Below are 23,317 nucleotides of genomic sequence, written 5' to 3' on the forward strand. Positions count from 1 at the left end.
AACTACCTCTCAACATTTACATTCTCTCCTTTTATCAACTCATCCTCTGCTTTTAAATTCATGCCTCTCAAAATCTTCACCTTCAATAAACACTCCCCTTGCCTACTTTATAATGACCAACAAGTTGGCCTTGTCCCTAAACTGCCGAGAGAGAGTAATGCCAGAATATTTTGGGCATATGACATAATTTCAAATATTCCCTGATCACTAACTAAGTAATCAACTGAGTAAAACCAATTAAGAATAAATGCTTACAACTTTTGTAGACAAACATACTCAACCATATTTTCATGGCATGAAAGAAAACCTATATAAAAATTAAATAAGGTTTTTATTTAAAACATTTAATTTCGTTAAATTTACTTATGTGGCAGAGAATTATGACCCATACATCTTGTTACATTTAAGAAATTTGGATTAGAACATTTGAATAAAAGATTCTCTCCAGACTGAACTTGGCTCTCAATTCATTCAGCAGCACATGTGTAATGACTTTTAAAATCAAGTGGATTGATTTTATGTTAAGAATAGGCAAGAATAAATAGTAGATTAATATATACAAAGAAGTAATCAACTAGTATGTACAAGGTACTATGCTAAGTACTATGAGGGGCATAGCCACTTGCCTCCAAGTGGTTACATAACTAAGGGAACAATGAGAAACATATAATGGGGTGGCTGCTGATAAGGGATTTTTATAATTATTCAGCCTTTATGTCTAGAACAGTGGTTCTCAACCAGGTCTGATTTTTGACCCTCAGGGGACATTTGGCAATGTCTGGACACATTCTTGGTTGTCATAGCTAGAGAGTAGGTGGGCAGTACTACTAGCATGTAGTGAGTAGACACCATGTGTGCTGCTAAACATTCTATAATGCACAGGACAGCCTTCCCTCCAACAAAGAATTATCCAGTATAAAATGTTAATAGTGCCAAGGTTGAGAAACCCTGGTCCAGAAGAGACAGAAAATCACTTGGAATCATATTTTTGTTATTAACAGAAAATTCAGTTGAGCGACATCCCTTAGTCATATAAATACAAGGCCAATAGGTATACCAGTAGGCTGAATATACCAAGTTGCTACATCTGGAAATTTCTTTGGACCTAGTCACCACTGTAGAAGGATATACTTTGGGAACAATGAAGAAACACATATGGAGGCCTAAAAGAGATGTTATCTTGGAGTTTGAGAATAGGTCACATAACAGCACTAGCAAGTGCATGGCTGAGCAAGGGCATCACTGCAGTGCTGGACTTCGAATGGGTTCTGCAGGACCAATGGACTGTGCAGATTGACAATATGCAGGCTATACTTTACAGTCTACATACACTGGGGCTAGTAAGATTCCGAGTTCCATCTATGTGGCTTTTGGAAACAAGAGCCCTTTGATTAGTCCATAGTCTCTGTGAATGTTTCACCAGAGAAAGAGACCTCTGGAGGGAGATGATAAACTTTTTATAAATGAAGATAAGTGAGCAATAAACAGTAAAAGTGAAAATTGAGAGATACTGTATTGGCACACCAAGCTGCTGAAGCCGGTAACACATTATTGCAAATGTTGTCATTGCCCCATTCAGATACCTTTTACCTGGCCAGTGTACCCATTCTCCCAGATGCTGTGAATGTTGACTGCTAACAGCTCATAGCTGTCTCCATTTGTGGGAGAATTGCCCTTGGCTGACAAGAGCTGCCTTACCTCACCCTGTCCCAATATCCCTATGACTGACTGATACTCGGGTACAAAACTCTAGCCCCCTTGTCTCAAAGATAGACAATTCTACAATTTGATTTACGCTCCAGACTTCCGTCTCCCACCCCTTCCAGACTCTCCACTGAGGATCAAGTCAAAGCTAGATTTTTCCTGAAACTGCATCCTTGCTCAGGTACTTCCCTTTCCCTATCCTGGTTCCCCTTCTCCCTTTAGATTTTTCCTTAAGAACACTGACTCAATAAATTATTTTCGTGCCAAATCTCTGAGACTATGCTTTTAGGAAACCTGACATACAACATACATGAAATCAAGAAACTAAAATAGAATGTAGAATATGATGATATGGAAAGATACATTTGTGTTCTAGCATCCATGCAGGAGACAGGGCTGGGGCCCAAGACAGACAGGGAGTTAAATGTGAGATACTTACACAGGTCTGGGACCCTTTAAGAGTTGCATCCTCAGAGAATAGGTACACTAGAAAAACCTTACCTACCAACATAGGGGAATAGTAGGAAGACAGGGCTTTGGGTAACAACAAAAAAAGTCTCTACTGACAAACCAAAACCCTAGGATTTTACCTCAGTTGGATTTAGAATCCAAATTTATATTATAGCCTAAGGATTTATCAGCTGAGAAATTGATATAGCCTAGGTCTGGGGTAATACATGGCAGATAAAAATACATGGTGGATGTAAATGCATAAAGCTTTCTGAGGGAATTTTCCTATGATGTTCCTATAGAAGAAAGTCCAAATAACAATGTGACCATAAGTAAATGACGAAGAATAAGAAGAGGAGGAGGAAAAGGGAATCACCTTCCCAAATATCCAAAGTTGTATATAAATTTGAATTTTTTAACAACAGCCCAGAGATAGAAAAATAGAACAGAGTGGCATAATAATAAACAAAGAAACAGACTTAAGGAGTCTGGATCCTGGCCAAAAAGCCTATGTGTGATTTTTCAGGTCCAACCATAGGCATCCACAATGGCTTTACCTGGCAGGCCTCATGGGGGAAAGCTGTCATCCCCACCCCAGACTTGATGCATAGCCAGTGCATTAGTCTCTGAAGGAAGTTGCCCTCCTTGACTCAGGCCCCTTGGTACGCCATCCCCTTACACATACCTACATTCCTAGCCTGGGTGTCTTCATTCCAAAGATTCTTTCTAGAGGACTTTCAACAGAGGCCTTCCTCAGGTGTCTTTGCTGAAAGCTCTTGATGGAGGTGGGGGCACTTTTTCTCCACTTTAACTCAATATCCAGTATTTTTCCATTCCTAGTTTTTTCCTCTCACCCTCCTCTGGTCTTCAGGCCCAGAAAATTGCAGGAGTTTTTGTTCAGGGTTTCCTTGACAGTGAGATGAGCCCCATGTCTGCACTGATCCACTTGACCCTCAACTGATTCACCATTCCATGGTAGGGGAAAGAGAACAAGGTTGTTGGCACTTTCTCTGGTTTAGCCTCTCGCTTATACTGTCACAGTAAGTGATTAAAGCCTTGAATGTTACTATCATTTTGGCTTGTTGTTTTAACTGGCTACTCCAACACCTAGCAGCTCAGCTCTCTCCAGCTTAGCTAAACTCCTGACAAGACGTAGATATGTGTATAATACAGTATTGGTATATAACTGAGGTGGCATCACAACTCAGTGAATAAAGGATGAATTATTCATCAAATGATGCTGTGACAACTGGTTCTCCATATGGGAAATAAGACAAAATTAGATCCCTACCTTCAAGTGATGTGACAGGAAATGTTTAGCAACCCACTCTCTGGGACATGGGGATCTGAAGCCTGATTTTTAGCACTTGCCGATATCTGTGGTGTAAAGACTCCCACCCTGGGTAATCCAGCTACTGCTGTGATGGCATGGAATGTAGAGTTGGGAAGAGATGCACCCAATCATCTCTTGCAAGCTGATTCCAGCACAACATTGCTACCCCACACAAATATTAATTCCAGATAGAGTGTAGATCTAAATGTAAAAGGCAAAACTTTAAAACTTACGGAAAAAATTGATTAAGACTACAGGACAAGGGGATAAGGGAGAAATTCATAGTAAGACCAAAATAAATACAAACTTCTTGCATACTATTAAGGAACATTGATAACAGTGAAAATTTACTTGTGTTTTCCAATTCTGAGTTGTTCTATATTATTTTAAATTATCAAAGGAAAATCTTAGCACTTAAAATTATATAACAACATGAATGAATGAAGTTTTTTTTATGCATAGCTTTAGCTTCACACAGGTAGGCATAGGCTAGTGTTTAGAAGATGATCTTCAAAAGCCAAGAAAAATACCTCACTCTTGCTGCATGTCATTAAATATACGTTTATATCTTCCAAGTCATTTCCCATCACATTCTCAAGAACTGCAATTCATGCCCATCCTGCAATCAGCAAATGTATTTCTTAAATTTCAAATAATAGAGGAAGTGCACAGAATGAGCTACAAAAAAAAAAAAATTCTGTAGCTAATGAAATGATAATGCTCAGTGCAGGGTGCTAATAATATTGTAAGAATTATTTCAACAATTAGCAAATTTTATACATTTAAACAGAAGCATTACGTATTAAGTACATTTTATTATCACATTACGTGACTTTAGTTAGTAAGGAAAACAAAGGGTGAGATGCATTAATAATTAATCAATTAATTATGAACATTGATCATAATAAACAACTCATAACTAAAGTAACTGATAAACATAATAACCCCTATGAACAAAATAGTTGGGTCCTGAACTTCCTCAAAAAGGTTCCCTCTTTTGCTTTACTTACTATAAGCAATTAAACATTATTTAATGATACAATTATTACCATACATAAAGTATTTCATGGTGGGTCAGTTAGTAGTATCAAAAGTAAGTTAGTCAAAGAATGAAGAAAAGAGTTGAGGTTGCTATAAGAGAGAATGGAAAATTATAAATCAGGCCATAATTTTAGATGTACTCTGTTTTTGATTCTGTTTGATTCTCCCCTCACAGCTATATAGAGCATAACCATAAATGGGAGAAAACACTTTATCCAGTCTCTTCATTCTTGATTGGAGGAGAAAATCATTGAAATGGAACCAGTACCCTTTGCGAGTTCACCGGCTAGGACACTTTTCTGCTTTCCTCTTGCGGTCACATACTAAGTGGATATCAGAAGTCCAGGGTCAATATAGAGTTCACTACCTTGGTTCACAAACATGCCTGTGCATAAATATCTGGGGTACTTGTTTAAAAAGTAGCTTTCTGGGCTCCACACAAGTAATGCTGACTTAGTATACAGCATCCAGGAATCTGTATTTTCAGTACATACCTCCCTCCAAAGTTATTCTGATTCAGCCCATTTGTAGATAGACTAGCATTTGGAAACCACTGCTAAACTTTCCTGGTAAATATTTGTGTGTTTGAGTAGGGGAGTGAGGGCAGGATGTGTTCATGTACTCATGTCAGGAAGTGGGAGCAAAAGAATATATGGTCACAAATGAACTTATTTACAAAACAGAAACAGACTCACAGACATAGAAAACAAACTTTTGGTTACCAAAGGGGAAAGGTGGGGGGTGGGAGAGATAAATTAGGAGTTTGTGATTAACAGATATAAACTACTAGACACAAACAGATAAGCAACAAGGACCTACTATACAGCACAGGGAATTATATTCACTATCTTGTAATAATCTATGCAGGAAAATAATCTGAAAAAGAATATATATATCTGAGTAACATTGCTGTACACCTGAAACCAACACAACATTGTAAATCAACTATACTTCAATTTTTTAAAAAAGAAAATATGGTAGACATCCCTTGTTTTCTTGTACAGTTTGTCTATTTGTTTTCTTCCAGGGTAGATATCCTTTTCTTGTATGGTATATATCCTTTGTTTTCTTGTTGTAATTATCCTTATGGGCCAAAGAACAAAGTTAAATATGCTTTTTGTGCTTATAGTAGTCCATCTACCATTGTCCAAGGGAATGTCTTGACCAGTCCATCCACACAATCATTTAATTAGTCCTAAGTATTATTTATTTTACCTTCTAGTGAACTCTTAAATCTGTCTATTTTTCTGAATTTCCACTCCCAATATCCCAGTCCATGCCACTCTCAACTCCTGTCTGGACTCCTGTAACAACCACCTATCTGATCTCCCTTCCTCCAGACTTACTTCCCTCCAATACATTCTCCATGCTCTCCTGACACAGTACAAACTCTTTACTGTTTGTTGTTTTTTGTTTTACAAGATCCTTAAGGAGCTGGTCTGATTTACCTCCCCAACATCTTACATCTTCTCTTCTTCCTAACTTCTCCTTGCTCTCCACATATACTTAGTTTCCTTCAATTCTTCTAGTGTTCATAGCTTTCCCATGAATATTCTCCTGAATTCCCAGCCCTATATATCTATTCACCTGGTGACTTCTACTCATCCTTCATGTTAATTTTCAACGTGTGTGCTAATATCTGCATATTTTGTATTTCAAAACTTCTTGATGAAGTTTTAGCTTTTAACATTTTTGTGTAGATAAGGGGTTGATAAGTAAATAGTTCAGAGAAAAAGGAGACTATTCAGAAACAGCAGGCTTGCTGCTAATGCCCAATTATTCAAGTCCTAAACTCCTCTCAAAGGACTGGTGGTCCCAATAATACCCAAATCAGATTTTTAAAAAATTCTTATTCTGAACAACTTTTCATCTCGTATGCCATAACATGTCAAAAACACATTTTGAAAAACCAAATTATATTCTTTCAGACTACTTTATGTTGGTGTATCTACAAAATGTCTTCTCTATAATGTGGAATTCAACCCAAGGAGTTAACAGTACTTTCTATAGTACTTTCTTATCTTTCAAGACCTTTGTGTGTGTGTGAGAGAGAGCAAAGAAAAAAGTATGCCATATTAGCAAGTAATGTTTTTCCTTGTTAGCCCAGGTAAAACTACACATCTATCTCAGACAGTTTGAAATTTGCTAACCCATCTGTTCAAGTAGAAAATTTCAACAAAGCTATTTTTAAATAAAGTCAATCTATAAAGTAACTTACACCAGTATCAAAACAGAAAACTTCAACATCCAATATGGATATATTGGCATCATGTAAACTCAGCATGGAAAAAAAAAAGAAAATACAAGTACGATGATAATTATTGTTGAAAATTAGCATCACCATATTGAAATATTGTGATAACTGGGGTGATTGATCCTGATTATCAATGGGAAATAGAGTTGCTGCTTCTCAAAACAGAGATGTCTGGAAACTAGAGGATTTTATAGAGTGTCTCTTAGTACTTCCATGCCCAGTGGAAGTTAATAATGGAAGATGCCCAAAAATCCAGTACCAGCAGCACCACTAAGTGCTGAGACTCTTCAGGAATGAAGTCTTGGCTTACAGTACCACCAAGTAACCATGGCCAGCAAAAGATTTTGCTGACTACAAATGAACAGGAAATGGGTACTAAAGTTCTTAATTTGAACTATTGAAGAAATGAGGGGTGTGGTAGACATATTCTCATCCTTGCTTTCTTTGTAAATATATATTTGTGTAATTGGCAAACATCGGTCTTTTATTTTGTCTCTCTCCTTCCCTTATTAAATGAAGAAGTATTAGTGGCTGTTAACCTTATAGTTTAGTCTTTAAGCTACAGGATATCAAAAGTGTCATGTGGCTTCTCTAGAAGAGGAATTAACATCCTGCAGAGAAGGATTCAGTGACTGATAGGACTTTGGGTCCCCCTTTGTTTGTATGAGGAATAGCTGCAATTGCTAAGGTGAAATAGAAGTTTGCTATTGTTGGTGTTTAAGAATTTAAACAGAAGCGTGTATATGGATGCTATTTGCCAAAGGAGAGGACTGTGATGAATATTGTATGCTGACTTGTGGCAACCTTTCTATTATCTTCTATGCTATCCCCTCCATTGCAAGAGTTTGAAACATTGCAACATTTCCCAGATTACCAACCCTTCACTTTTTTCTATATCTATTTTATCTTTTATAAATGAGATGCTTTTATGTGAGATTTGAAAGAACAGAAGAAAAAGCCATCTTATTCCACAGACAGTAGTGGCAGGCAGATGTTTGGGCTTCCCAGATTCGAGTTGTTTGAAGTTATTTCTGTGTTCTCCTCCCACTCACCCTTCTCAAGATTGAAGAGGAGCTGTAAGGTATTCAGAGGATTCCTTTAGTTTCCTAATTCTGCATGGTAGTAACTCGCTGATTCCCTGTGGCAGTGAGCCTGAACACCAGTGACATCACCCCTGACATTCAGTCCACCACCTTTCTGACGATTTTGCAAGCACCTAATTCCTTGTGTTAAATCTCTTTCTACTTGATATAACTAGTATGATTTCCTTCTTTCCAGATTGAATACTAATTTTAAGTTCCCTACTTTTGACCCAAAGAAAAAGTTGGAGGAGACAAAATATATTTTATAAATAGATGCTGAAAACAAACTTTAAGTGAACGTAATGTCTTAACGGATTATGGCTAAGGGCTCATCAATAAGAAAGCACAAAATAATAGGCAGTATTTGACATTATTAATGACACCAACCTAATGAAAAGTGAATGATGAAAATATCAAAGCAGAGATTAAAACGTATCTTTTATGGAAATAGTCAACTAAACTATGTCAAAATTTTCTGGTTCCATAAAGACCTCATAAGTATAAAACTTAGGTCCCAAGAAAATCTATTTTATCCACTATGGATTTTCAACAGTCATATAATGACCAGGCACAACCACTGTCAGTAATATATGAGTTTCTCCTTTCCTTCCACTAGTTTTGAATTAATGTTATGATCCTGTACATAGTCTTCTTGAGTCCCATGTTCTTTCTTTTCCTATGTTAAGAAAATTCATAAACCTACAGGATGCTTAAGAGATGCTGGACAAATAGTAATAGCATTTTTAAAAAAGTTGAAAATAACACTGCACTGAGCATAATACTGTTTAGTTCTCATTCATTTCCAAATTATCAGGTAGGAGGTGAAAAGTTATTGCAGCATAATATTTCTTTTGTCTAGTACCACACTTCTATTTAGTCATTTATTTTGTAATTAAGGTTCTCTAGGGTACAATTTTATAGTGAATGATAGTTATAACATACTGTACAACAGATTTGAATAAATCTAACTGTATAACTTTACCTGGAATCTTTAGACCCTTATTGTATGGATGCTTACACGGTTATTTAATTGATCATTGCCATAGTCACAGTCTTATTACTTCATTAAACGTGAGTAATGTTGTGCCTTGACAACAACATACACATAATGCACAACTATGACCTTTTCCCTTATTTTCTTTTTCACATAACTTCTGTTTCAGGACAAATATAAATCCTAGCAGGCAACAGATTTTTAAAGATCACTAGGCTACTCTTGGGAGGTTTAAGGCACTGAGCCTTCAGTTTCCTTTCACCAACAACCTAGCTGGGGTTCAAAGAACTAAACTGATGGGTCTGTCATTACTACACCAAGTCTCTCCAAACTTGTAATTTTCCACCACCATTCTAAAGCAAACAAATTTTTAAAAATTATATGTAAAAGAATTAAATAGCCAAGGAATTAAAGTAACAATAACTACAATTTACTAGCTTCTACCTTATACAAAATTCTATGGTAGGTGTATACCTTCATTATCTTACTTATTTTTCCCCAAAATCCTTTGAAGAAGCCTAATGATTTACAGTTTAGAAATGAAAAAATTGAGGTGAAATCTAGTTAAATTACTGTTTAAGTAATCAGGTTTAGAATCTAGATCTATCTTAAATCAAAATTCTGCCCCTTTTAATATATGATACTGCTTTAAAATGTCAATTTATAGTAGTATAAGATATGCTGATGGAATCAAGACTTAATATAATCAGCTGCACAAATGACTTAAATGAAAATATAAATGTCAATTTCATATCATTACTTGATTGTAAATACTATATTATTAGAGTCAAAATTTTCCAGTTTGGGGAATCTAGACCCGTGAAAATATATAGGAAATACTAGCTGACTTTCCTTAAGTCAGTTTTTATAACTATAAAATGACTACTTGCATCACATTTGCCTGTGCGTGAGATATGGAATTTTAAAAGCTCCACAGGTGATTCTTACGAGTTTGAAAACCCTTGCTCTAGACGCATATATGCAGCTGCTTACATGCCATTTCTGCATACGCTATTTGTTAAAACAGTTTGTAATGATTGTTGCTGTTTGACCTCATAAAAGACAGAAGTGAAAGGACTAAAATCTAGCAAGAGGATGTAGCAGTAGCTGTGACAACTGTAGTAGAGGGTCACAAAATGGGTGATACTTTCTATTGGGGGAGGGGGGTTAGGGATTCTCACTTTAAAATCTGATTTCATGTTTCAAAAGCATTTCTAGACATCTATTCCTGCTTTTCCTTCTAATTTATCCCTCCAATTATTTGTGGTAAAGGTATTGTTGCTCTGATGACGTGCAAATGAACCCAGAGTGCTTCTTTATGAAATGATGATATGGTTTTTCTTAAAATTGGACTTATTTTAGGTTCAGTTGTTCCCATATCAAACCATTAAGAAAGTCATCATTCACCAACTTCACGAGATTTCTACCTTCTAAATCAGGTAGGACTCTATGCTGTAAGCAACACAAAAGATAATTCAAACTAAACAAATAAGGGGATTTATTGGCTCATGAAATCGAAAGCTCAAAGGTAGGATAGGCTTCAGGTGTGATTTGATCAGCAAAACTCTCAGCTCTGCCCTTTTAAAGTGTGCTTTGGGAGAGACCTTCAAGATGGCTGAGGAGTAAGACATGGAGATCACCTTCCTCCACAAATACATCAGGAATACATCTACATGTGGAAAACTCATACAGAACACCTACTGAATGCTGGCAGAAGACCTCAGATTGACAAAAGATATATTTTTTTTGCTTTTTCTCTTTTTGTGAGCATGCATGTGTATGCTTCTTTGTGTGATTTTGTCTGTACAGCTTTGCTTTTACCATTTGTACTAGGATTCTGTCTCTCTTTATTTTTCTTTTTCTTAGTATAGTTTTTAGCGCTTGTTATCATTGGTGGATTTGTTTTTTGGTTTCGCTGCTCTCTTCTTTCTTTCCTTTTCTTTTTTTTATTACATTTTAATATTTTTAAATAATTTATTTTATTTTTTATTTAAATAACTTTATTTCATTTTATTTTATTTTTCTTTCTTTATTTCTTTTTTTCTCCCTTTTCTTCTGAGCCATGTGGCTGACAGGGTCTTGGTGCTCCAGCCGGATGTCAGGCCTGTGCCTCTGAGTTGAGAGAGATGAGTTGAGGACACTGCTCTACCAGAGACCTCCTGGCTCCATGTAATATCAAACAGTGAAAGCTCTCCCAGACATCTCCATCTCAAGGCTAAGACCCAGCTCCACTCAACGACCAGCAAGCTACAGTGCTGGACAACCTATGCCAAACAACTAGCAAGACAGGAACACAACCCCACCCATTAGCAGAGAGGTTGCCTAAAATCATAATAAGGTCACAGACACCCCAAAACACACCACCGGACGTGGTCCTGCCAATCAGAAAGACAAGATCCAGCCTCATCCACCAGAACACAGGAACCAGTCCCCTCCACCAGGAAGCCTACATAACCCACTGAACGAACCTTAGCCACTGGGAGAAGACACCAAAAACAATGGGAAATACGAACCTGCAGCCTGTGAAAAGGAGATCCTAAATGCAGTAAGTTAAGCAAAATGAGAAGACAGAGAAACACAGCAGATGAAGGAGCAAGGTAAAAAGCCACCAGACCAAACAAGTGAAGAGGAAATAGGCATTCTACTTCAAAAAGAATTCAGAGTAATGACAGTAAAGATGATCCAAAACCTTGGAAAGAGAATGGAGAAAATACAAGAAACATTTAACAAGGACCTGTAAGAAATAACGAGCAAACATACAATGATGAACAACACAATAAATGAAATTTAAAATTCTCTAGAAGGAATCAATAGCAGAATAACGGAGGCAGAAGAACAGATAAGTGATGTGGAAGATAAAATAGTGGAAATAACTACTGCAGAGCAGAAAAAAGAATGAAAAGAATTGAGGACAGTCTCAGAGACCTGTGGGAAAACATTAAATGCACCAACATTTGAATTATAGGTGTTCCAAAGAAGAAGAGAAAAAGAAAGGGACTGAGAAAATACTTGAAGAGATTATACTTGAAAACTTTCCAAATATGGGTAAAGAAATAGTCAATCAAGTCCAGGAAGTGTAGAGAGTCCCATACAGGATAAATCCAAGGAGAAACATGACAGGGCACATATTAATCAAACTATAAAAATTAAATACAATGAAAAAATAATAAAAGCAGCAAGGGAAAAACAACAAATAACACACAAGGGAATCCCCATAAGGTTAACAGCTGATCTTTCAGCAGAAACTCTGCAAGCCAGAAGGGAGTGGCAGGACATATTTAAAGGGATGAAAGGGAAAAACCTACAAGCAACATTACTCTACCCAGCAAGGATCTCATTCAGATTCGACAGAGAAATTAAAACCTTTACAGACAAGCAAAAGCTAAGAGAATTTAGCACCACCAAACCAGCTTTAAAACGAATGCTAAAGGAACTTCTCTAGGCAGGAAACACAAGAGAAGGAAAAGACCCACAATCACAAAGCCAAAACAATTAAGAAAATGGTAATAGGAACATACATATTGATAATTACCTTAAATGTAAATGGATTAAATGCTCCAACCAAAAGACACAGACTGGCTGAATGGATACAAACACAAGACCCATATATATGCTGTCTACAAGAGACCCACTTCAGACCTAGGGACACATACAGACTGAGTGAGGGGACGGAAAAAGATATTCCATGCAAATGGAAATCAAAAGAAAGCTGGAGTAGCAATTCTCATATTAGACAAAATAGACTTTAAAATAAAGACTATTACAAGAGAAAAAGAAGGACACTATATAATGATCAAGGGATCAATCCAAGAAGAAGTATAACAATTGTAAATATTTATGCACCCAACACAGGAGCACCACAATACATAAGGCAAATGTTAAAAGCCATAAAAGGGGAAATTGACAGTAACACAATCATAGTAGGGGACTTTAACACCCCACTTTCACCAATGGACAGATCATCCAAAATGAAAATAAATAAGGAAACACAAGCTTTAAATGATACATTAAAAAAGAGGGACTTAACTGATATTTATAGGACATTCCATCCAAAAACAAGAGAATACACTTTCTTGTCAAGTGCTCATGGGACATTCTCCAGGATAGACCATATTTGGGTCACAAATCAAGCCTTGGTAAATTTAAGAAAACTGAAAACGTATCAAGTGTCTTTTCTGACCACAACGCTATGAGACTAGATATCAATTACAGCAAAAAAAAAACGGTAAAAAATACAAACACATGGAGACTAAACAATACACTACTAAATAACCAAGAGATCACTGAAGAAATCAAAGAGGATATCAAAAAATACCTAAAAACAAATGACAATGAAAACACAATGACCCAAAACCTATGGAATAAAGCAAAAGCAGTGCTAAGAGGGAAGTTTAGAGCAATACAATCCTACCTCAAGAAACAAGAAACATCTCAAATAAACAACCTAATCTTACAACAAAAGCAATTAGAGAAAGAACAAAAAAAAACCCCAAAGTTAGCAGAAGGAAAGAAATCATAAAGATCAGATCAGAAATAAATGAAAAAGAAATGAAGAAAACAATAGCAATGATCAATAAAACTAAAAGCTGGTTCTTTGAGAAGACAAACAAAATTGATAAACCATTAGCCAGACTCATCAAGAAAAAAAGGGAGAAGACTCAACCATAGAATTAGAAATGAAAAAAGAGAAGTAGCAACTGACACCACAGAAATACAAAGGATCATGAGAGATTACTACAAGCAACTCTTTGCCAATAAAATGGACACCCTGGAAGAAATGGACAAATTCTTTGATAAGCACAACCTTCCAAGACTAAACAAGGAAGAAACAGAAAATATAAACAGACCAATCCCAATCACTGAAAATGAGACTGTGATTAAAATTCTTCCAACAAACAAAAGCCCAGGACCAGATGGCTTCACAGGTGAATTCCATTAAACATTTACAGAAGAGCTAACACCTATCCTTCTCAAACTCTTCCAAAATATAGCAGAGGGAGGAACACCCCCAAACTGATTCTATGAGGCCACCATCACCCTGATACCAAACCCAATCAAAGATGTCACAAAAAAAAGAAAACTACAAGCCAATATCACTGATGAACATAGAGGCAAAAATCCTCAAAAAATACTAGCAAACAGAATCCAAGAACACATTAAAAGGATCATACACCATGATCAAGTGGGGTTTATCCCAGGAATGCTAGGATTCTTCAATATATGCAAATCAATCAATGTGATACACCATATTAACAAACTGAAGAACCAAAACCATATGATCATCTCAATAGATGCAGAAAAAGCTTTCAACAAAATTCAACACTTATTTATGATAAAAACTCTCCAGAAAGTAGGCATAGAGGGAACCTACCTCAACTTAATAAAGGCCATGTATGACAAACCCACAGCCAACATCATTCTCAGTGTGAAAAACTGAAACCATTTCCTCTAAGATCAGGAAAAAGACAAGGATGTCCACTCTCACCCCTATCATTCAACATAGTTTTGGAAGTCATAGCCACAGAAATCAGAGAAGAAAAAGAAATAAACTGAATACAAATTGGAAAAGAAGAAGCAAAGCTGTCACTGTTTGCAGATGACATGATACTATATATAGAGAATCCTAAAGATGCCACCAGAAAACTACTACAGCTAATCAATGAATTTGGTAAAGTTGCAGGACACAAAATTAATGCACAGAAATCTCTTGCATTCATATACACTAATGATGAAAAATCTGAAAGAGAAATTAAGGAAACACTCCCAGTTACCAGTGCAAAAAAAAGAATAAACTACCTAGGAATAAACCAACCTAGGGAGTCAAAAGACATGTATGCAGAAAACTATAAGACACTGATGAAAGAATTAAAGATGTTACAAACAGATGGAGAGATATACCATGTTCTTGGATTGAAAGAATCAACACTGTGAAAATGACTATAGTACCCAAAGCAATCTACAGATTCAATGCAATCCCTATCAAACTACCAATGGCATTTTTCACAGAACTAGAACAAAAAATTTCACAATTTGTATGGAAACAGAAAAGACCCTGGAGAGCCAAAGCAATCTTGAGAAAGAAAGACAGAGCTGGAGGAATCAGGCTCCCGGTATTCAGACTATACTATAAAGCTACAGTAATCAAGACAGTATGGTACTGGCACAAAAACAGAAACATAGATCAATGGAACAGGATAGAAAGCCCAGAGATAAATCCACGCACATATGGTCACCTTATCTTTGATAAAGGAGACAAGAATATACAGTGGAGAAAAGACAGTCTCTTCAATAAGTGGTGCTGGGAAAACTGGACAGCTACATGTAAAAGAATGAAATTAGAACACTCCTTAACACTATACACAAAAATAAACTCAGAATGGATTAAAGACCTAAATGGAAGGCCAGACACTATAAAACTCTTAGAGGAAAACAGGCAGAACACTCTATGACATAAATCACAGCAAGATCCTTTTTGACCCACCTCCTAGAGAAATGGAAATAAAGACAAAAATAAACAAATGGGACCTAATGAAACTTAAAAGCTTTTGCACAACAAAGGAAACCATAAACAAGACGAAAAGACAATCCTCAAAATGGGAGAAAATATTTGCAAATGAAGGAACTGACAAAGGCTTAATGTTCAGAATTTACAAGTAGCTCATGCAGCTCAATATCAAAAGAACAAACAACCCAATCCAAAAATGGGCAGAAGACCTAAATAGACATTTCTCCAAAGAAAATATACAGATTGCTAACAAACACATGAAAGAATGCTCAACGTCATTAAATCATCAGAGAAATGCAAATCAAAACTACAATGAGGTATCACCTCACACCAGTCAGAATGGCCATCATCCAAAAATCTACAGACAATAAATGCTGGAGAGGGTGTGCAGGAAAGGGAACCCTCTTGCACTGTCGGTGGAAATGTAAATTGATACAGCCACTATGGAGAACAGTATGGAGGTTCCTTAAAAAACTAAAAATAGAATTACCATACGACCCAGCAATCCCACTACTGGGCATATACCCTGAGAAAACCATAATTCAAAAACAGACAAGTACCACAATGTTCATTGCAGCACTATTTACAATCGCCAGGACATGGAAGCAACCTATGTGTCCATCGACAGATGAATGGATAAAGAAGATGTGGCGCATATATATACAATGGAATATTACTCAGCCTTAAAAAGAAATGAAATTGGGTCATTTGTAGAGACGTGGATGGATCTAGAGACTGTCATACAGAGTGAAGTAAGTCAGAAAGAGAAAAGCAAATATCGTATATTAACGCATATATATGGAATCTAAAAAAATGGTTCTGAAGAGCCTAGGGGCAGGACAGGAATAAAGATGTAGATGTAGAGAATGGGCTTGAGGACACGTGGACGGCAAAGGGTAAGCTGGGACGAAGTGAGAGAGTGGCATGGACATATATACACTACCAAACGTAAAATCGATAGCTTGTGGGAAGCAGCCGCATAGCACAGGGAGATCAGCTCAGTGCTTTGTGACCACCTAGAGGGGTGGGATAGGGCGGGTGGAAGGGAGACGCAAGAGGGAGGAGATATGGGGATATTTGTATATGTATAGCTGATTCACTTTGTTATAAAGCAGAAACTAACACACCATTGTAAAGCAATTATACTCCAATAAAAATGTTAAAAAAAAAAACAAAGCATGTACATGCTTCATAGAATTAGGGTAAGGATTAAATTAAATAACCCACGCTAAAAACAGAAGCAGGTGTTACTAGGCCTTCTATAGTAAATATTAAAATAAATTATCTATTATATTATCATGGTTGTTATTTTATGAAAGGAATAACCATTGCCTTTAATAGTACAAGTTGTCTTGAACCATCCATGATTTGCATACTATTACACATATTAAAACAATAAATAAATAAATAAAGTGTGCTTTGTCCTCAGGCTAGCTTACTTCATAGTGGTGAAACGGCTACTGCAATTCCAGGGTTCACAATGCATAACATATTTTCCAGACCAAAAAAAAAAATTCTTCTGTCACAGCATTTCCCCCTGCTTGAGCCAGCTTAGATTACATGCCCTGTACCAAGGATTCTGGACAGAGGGTTGAAAATTTCTGATAGGTAGAAACTGGAAATGGGAACTGCTTTACTGAAAGCAGAAAGATTTCATGAGGGGAGGAGTTTTGTGCCAGAAATCTGGATTCTGAGTCTTGCTTTACTGATTCAAATTGGGTGTCTGTATTTCATAGTAATGTGTTCAACTATATTCTTGAGCTATCTGATATCAAAATCAACCTCACAGGGGATGCTAGTTTCATATAAATCTTTCTTCTTGATTGCATCCATATTCAGCTCTTTTATCTATGATTATAACCTCCTAGGTCTGTACTAGGATCTATCTGCTATTGTAATGATCTGTCTCAAGAATCAGAAATTCTCCTCCCTCTAACTGAGAAATCAAAGTCAAAATTCTAATTTTTGTTTCTCAAAACAATTGTTCCCTGGATCCTTTCTGCCATAGCAATGTCAAAAAAACCCACAAGGTTTTGACTGCAAGGTAATTATTATATTTGTTATATTTGTTTTAAAAATAATGTGAAAGATAGCTTTTATAAGGGTGCTTTGTAAAAATACTACCTTTTCTATTTCTTTTTAAATACTATTTGTTGATTTTTTTACTTAATTTTAACAATAGATGTATTTTCTATGATCACAGTGATGTGGATAAAATAATATGCATCTACATCCTTCTTTTTAATTGCAATATTAGAATCCATTTTAAAACTGGGCTGGTTTATTTCAAAGTATCTGAAAAGTGATTAGCGTATAGGCAGCAAAATAATCTGATGTAAATTCAACACTCTGGCTTAGGGATATAGATGACTAATTTGCATTATACAAGGGGCGTTAAAGAATAACTAGTAGGGATGAAAATAAACAAGGAGGCTAAGTAAACAAGAGCATTATTATGCAGACATTTATGAACCGCTAAGCATAATCGTAGCTAGGGAAATAGCTTTCTGTTTGCTAGAGATAACCACTCTAAACTCTGAAACATAATACTTTCAATGACGAATACAAGACTGCTTATATTACAAGCAGAATGAAAGGCAGTATCTATGCACAACATGATATGAGAAGCAAAAGAATAACAATGTCCACTACTAATGTACTTCTGATCAAAGGAAAAATGATTGAGTAATAATCTTGTTACAAGGATTTACAAGGTAAAATATATTTGAAAGATGTAGTTTTTCATTGAAAAATTTCCTCAGATGTCGCTCTTGCTGTATATTTCAGAAGACAAAGTTGAAGGTTCCAGTTGAATCAAATTATCAAAGTTTATAGACTGTCATCATTTCAAACACCAAACACCCACTGACTTCAATCAGAAGCATCATAGTCAAAACCACAGCAGGATATGACCCTCATTCTTTTTTTCTTGACACTAGATTTAATGACTATCAACTCAAAGGCAATAAATAATCACACTTTTATGTAGCTATATCATTTAGACAATTTATAAAGATATGTAGATTTTAAAATGAATTTTGCATCCTTCCTTTTCATCTCTATACATAAGAATGTGCAAATATTTTTAAAATTCAACATTAAATATAACTGTGAATGGATTTATTTTCTAGAGCTATCAGGGTCTCAGTAGCACTACCCTTTAAGAGAATAACTTGCTAGAAGAACTATATTCAGATTCAAAATTTAATGAGTATAATCGACTTACATTTTTTCTTTTTTGGTAATGAGCTATTTCTAGACAATAAGGAGATTTCTATGGCATTTCTTAATTAAGAGTATTCCCAACAAGAGCATCCTGAATAATATACAGTAAATTTTTCTTTGCTTAATGGGAATTTAACCAAGTAAATGACAAAATGTAAACCATTGCTCAGAAATGTAATTGTTATTCAAGTTCACAAAAAGTATATAATGATCATTTTCACTCTTACCTCCCAGCCAACCACCCAAATGAGAATACATTAAAAGGCAGTCACCTTGTTGATTTGGTGCCAGAGAAAATTTTGCCATTTTTTTATAACAAGTTCTATCTGCTTCAGGCAAAATGCTGTTCACTGGCACAAATACAGGTTTTGAATTGATTAACCTGCTTATGTTTTACCAATACCTTTTACCATGTATATTTATCAATTATCTGGTCTCACCAGAGAAGTAGTCTGAGATTTTTTAGGATACCTTTACTTTACTGTGTCTTAAAAATTCCATTACTCTAAAAACGAAACGTTAACCCAACATAAAGCAGAATACTCATTACAAATACCAGAACTTGTAATGTAAGAAAATGACCTAAAATGGATATCTTATATCAATAGGCATTTTTAAGCCAAATCATTGACTGAATGGTATTTATGGAAAACTTGAAAGACACTAGGTGGTATTTATGATACACAACTATCATTATCATCGTCATCAATTAATAGTTATTAAGCCCTTATATGTACAAACAGTTTGCTAAGGGTTAGTCTTGTTGTTATTATTTATGTTTTTTTTTTTCATTTAATCCCCATAAACACCTTATGAGCTAGGTATTATTATTATCACCTTTTATATATATGTGAAAGAAAACCAAGACTTAGAATGATTAAGTAATTTGTTCAAGGCCATATAGTAAATGTTGAAACCTGATTTTAAATCCAGGAAACTGGATTCCAAAACATGATTTTTTTTTCTTTTTATAATTTTTATTGGCACATAGTTGATTTACAATGTTGTGTTAGTTTCTTCTGTACAGCAAAGTGAATCAGCTATACGTATACATATATCCCCTCTTTTTTAGATTCTTTTCCCATATAGTCATTACAGAGTACTGAGTAGAGTTCCCTGTGCTATACAGTAGGTCCTTATTAGTTATCTGTTTTATATAAAGCAGTGTGTACATGTCAATTCCCATCTCCTAACTTATCCCTCCTTCCCTTACTGCCTAGTAACCATAAATTTGCAAAACACGAAATTTTAACCACTATACTATAACTGCTTACTATCAAAGATCCTTCAATGTAGATGAGGAGGTAATATATGCATACACCCAGTTGCTTGAATAAAATGTATTCAAGTTAATGTTTTCCTTTTATCTCCTATGACACATGCACTTTCAAGCACAGTTGCTGCTACCTAAAAATATATCTCAAATCCATCACTCAGAGTAGGTGACCTCCACCTGGTCTATTGTCATAGCTTTATCACTGGTCTCTTTGCTTTCACTTGTGCATTTTTAGCCATAAAGCTAGCATCTTATTTAATAAGGAAACACTACAACCATTTCGACTATAATCAAGAATAACACAAAGATACCCACTACTTCCTCTATTATTCAGCATTATACAGAGGAATGCAACAAGAAAAGAGAAAATAATTAGAGGTAATAATAACTGAAATACAAAAAGGAAAACTTCTCAAGGGGGTCAAAAGGTACAAACTTCCAGGTATAAAATAAATAAGTCATGGGGATGTAATGGATAGGCAACTATCATTAATAATACTGTATTGCATATTTGAAAGTTGCTAAAAGAGTAAACCTTAAAAGTTCTCATTACAAGAAAAGAATTTGTAACTATGTGCGGTGATGGATGCTACCTAGATGTATTGCGGTGATCATTTTGCAATATATACAAATATCAAATGATTTTGTTGTACACCTTAAACTACTATAATGTATGTAAATTACACCTCAATTAAAAAAAAAAGAAGGAAAACTACCTGTATTTGCAGACGAAAGGATAACATATCTGGAAAAACCTAGAGATTCAACATTAAAACTAACTCAAACCCATAAAATAATCCAGTAAAGTAGCAAGATACAAAATCATCATATAGAAATCAATAGCCTTTACAAACACAAATAATAACAGCTAGAAAATATATTGGTAGAGAAATTCCCATTCACAAGAGAAATAAAAAGATGAAATACTTAGGAATAAAATTAACAAAAAATGTGCAGACCTCTATGAGGAAAATTTTAAAACACTCCTGAAAGCTTTGACAAAGTACACTCAAGCAAATGAAAAAATACCCTTTTTCTTGGTTAGAACGTCTCTACAACATAAAGACATCAGTTCTCTCTATGTTAATTTATAAATTAAGAAAAATCCCAATAAAAAATACCAGGAAGTTTTTTCTTTCCTGGAGCCAAGTTGATACTAAAATTCATATGGAAACATAAAACCCAAAATTAGAGAGTATACACTGAAAAAGAAAAACCTAAAAGGGAGGACTAGGGGGGACCACAAATTGAAACATACCATGGACTTCTAGCATGAAAACAGTGCAGTACTTGTGCATGAATAGACCAACAGCCCTGTGGAATAGAATAGAAAGTCCAGAAATATATCCAAGTACACATGGAAGTTTAGTACATAATAATGCTGGCATCTCAAATCACTGGCACAAAGATAGACTTAGTTTTTTTAGTGGTGCTGGAACAACCAGTTAGCCATTTTAGGAAAAGATTAAAAGAGAGACTATTTTATACCATACATGAGAATAAACCCCAAATAGGTCAGAGGTCTAAATGTAAAAAATGAAACCATATAAGTACTAGAAAAAATTCTGAGTGTAGGAAAAAACTTTCTACCTATGACACAAATCCAGATTTAATGAAATAAAAGGTTGATAAATTTGACTATATAAAAAATTTAAAAGTCATCACAACATTTCCAAAAGCAAAATCAAAATATAACTCACAAACTAGGAGAAATATTCCAACATATATCACAGTTAAAAGACTAATATCTCTATCTTTATAACAACTCCAAAAAGTTGAGGAGAAAAGACCAAAATCTAATAGAAAATGGGTAAAAGTCACGAATAGACTACTACATATATCATATAGATCACGATATATGTATCCCTTAAACATATGAAAAGATGTTCAAACTCATTCATCATACTAGAAATGTAAATTGAAAGTACATTGAGGTACTATATTTCACCTATCAAATTGGCAAAAATTATGACAATGCATTCTGTTGGTGAAGCTGTAGGAAAACCGACACTCTCACTCATTTTGGGTGGGAATGCAAATACATGCAACAGTTATGGTGGGGAATTCAGTAATATCTAACAAACATTATGAATGCATTTACATTTTGACACAGCAATCCCACCTCTAGGACTTTACCATAAAGATACAATTCCAAAAACAGGAAAATATATATGCCCAAGGTTATTCATTGCAGTGTTGTATGCAGTTGCTCCAAAATATTAGAAGCAATCTAAATGTTCATACATAGGGAAGTGGTTGAATAAACTATGTAAAGTGAAAAGAGTATCTATAGTATGCTAACTTTTGTTTAAGGGAAAAGGGGAAATAAGACAATACATAGTCATCTACTCAATTGTGCAAAAAGGAAACACAGGAAGGATAATTCAGAAACAAATGATATTTGCTACCTCCAGGGAGTGCATAGGTGTTAGGTAGAAAGGACTGGTGGTGATGATGGGATAGAGGGTTTGGAGTAACACTTCTCTCACAATACATCTTTGTTCATAGTTTTGGTATCATATCAATATTGTGGATGTTAAACAAAAATAAAACCAACCAGGATGGGGAAAATAAAAACTAAAGTGGAGTACAAACAGAAAAAAAAGAACCTAATGGTATTGTAAATAAATTACATCTCAACACTGAAGGGGAGGGAGGAGAATGACTAACCCAACTAACTTATTAACACAATATTTTGACTATACACCCTCAGGCTTCAGTCCATAAAAACCCACTCTAAACAAACACTGAATTATCGGCAGAAGGTGTATTTTTCCCAGTGCTACGGGCTAGCAATTATGAAATACTTGTGGGTGTGTATATGCTAGGATTCAGCAATGAGTATAGCATAATATAGAGAAAGGGAGAGAGATTTCTTATTTCCTGAGAAGGGAGTTCCAAATCTGAAATGAGTGGAGGTTGGAATGAATTTTGTGGTTTTATATCAGAACTGTAGTTAACAGTATGATCTCATGGTTTTTCAGATAGATCATAGATAGGTATGAAGGTAAAAAGATAACCAGATTTTAGGTAGATATGTATGTATGTGTATATGTATGTACATATACCCACATATCTGTATATACACACATACATATATGATATACGTGTATATAACACATGCATATATGATGTACATGTATGTATATACGTAGATATATATGTAAACATGTACGTATGTACCTAAGTGTATAGACACACAAACACACACACAAACATATTCTAGCTTTGTCTATTAAAAGGATCTAAAGCAATGACAATGGCATCCCAGAAGTAATGAGCACCTAGTGTTCAGATCATGGTCTCTGCATATTAAACTCCAGCAAAAGTAACCAGGACTTCTTAGAGAAATGACTGATTCCAGAAATGACTGGTACATGGAAAGAACAAAATGATCCTGGAACATCTTGAGGTGTCAGAAAGTAATGATGAGGTCATGTCAAAATGATATAG

Source organism: Balaenoptera physalus (assembly GCF_965194825.1).
Source record: "Balaenoptera physalus genome assembly, chromosome: X".
NCBI classification, from domain to species: Eukaryota; Metazoa; Chordata; class Mammalia; order Artiodactyla; family Balaenopteridae; genus Balaenoptera; species Balaenoptera physalus.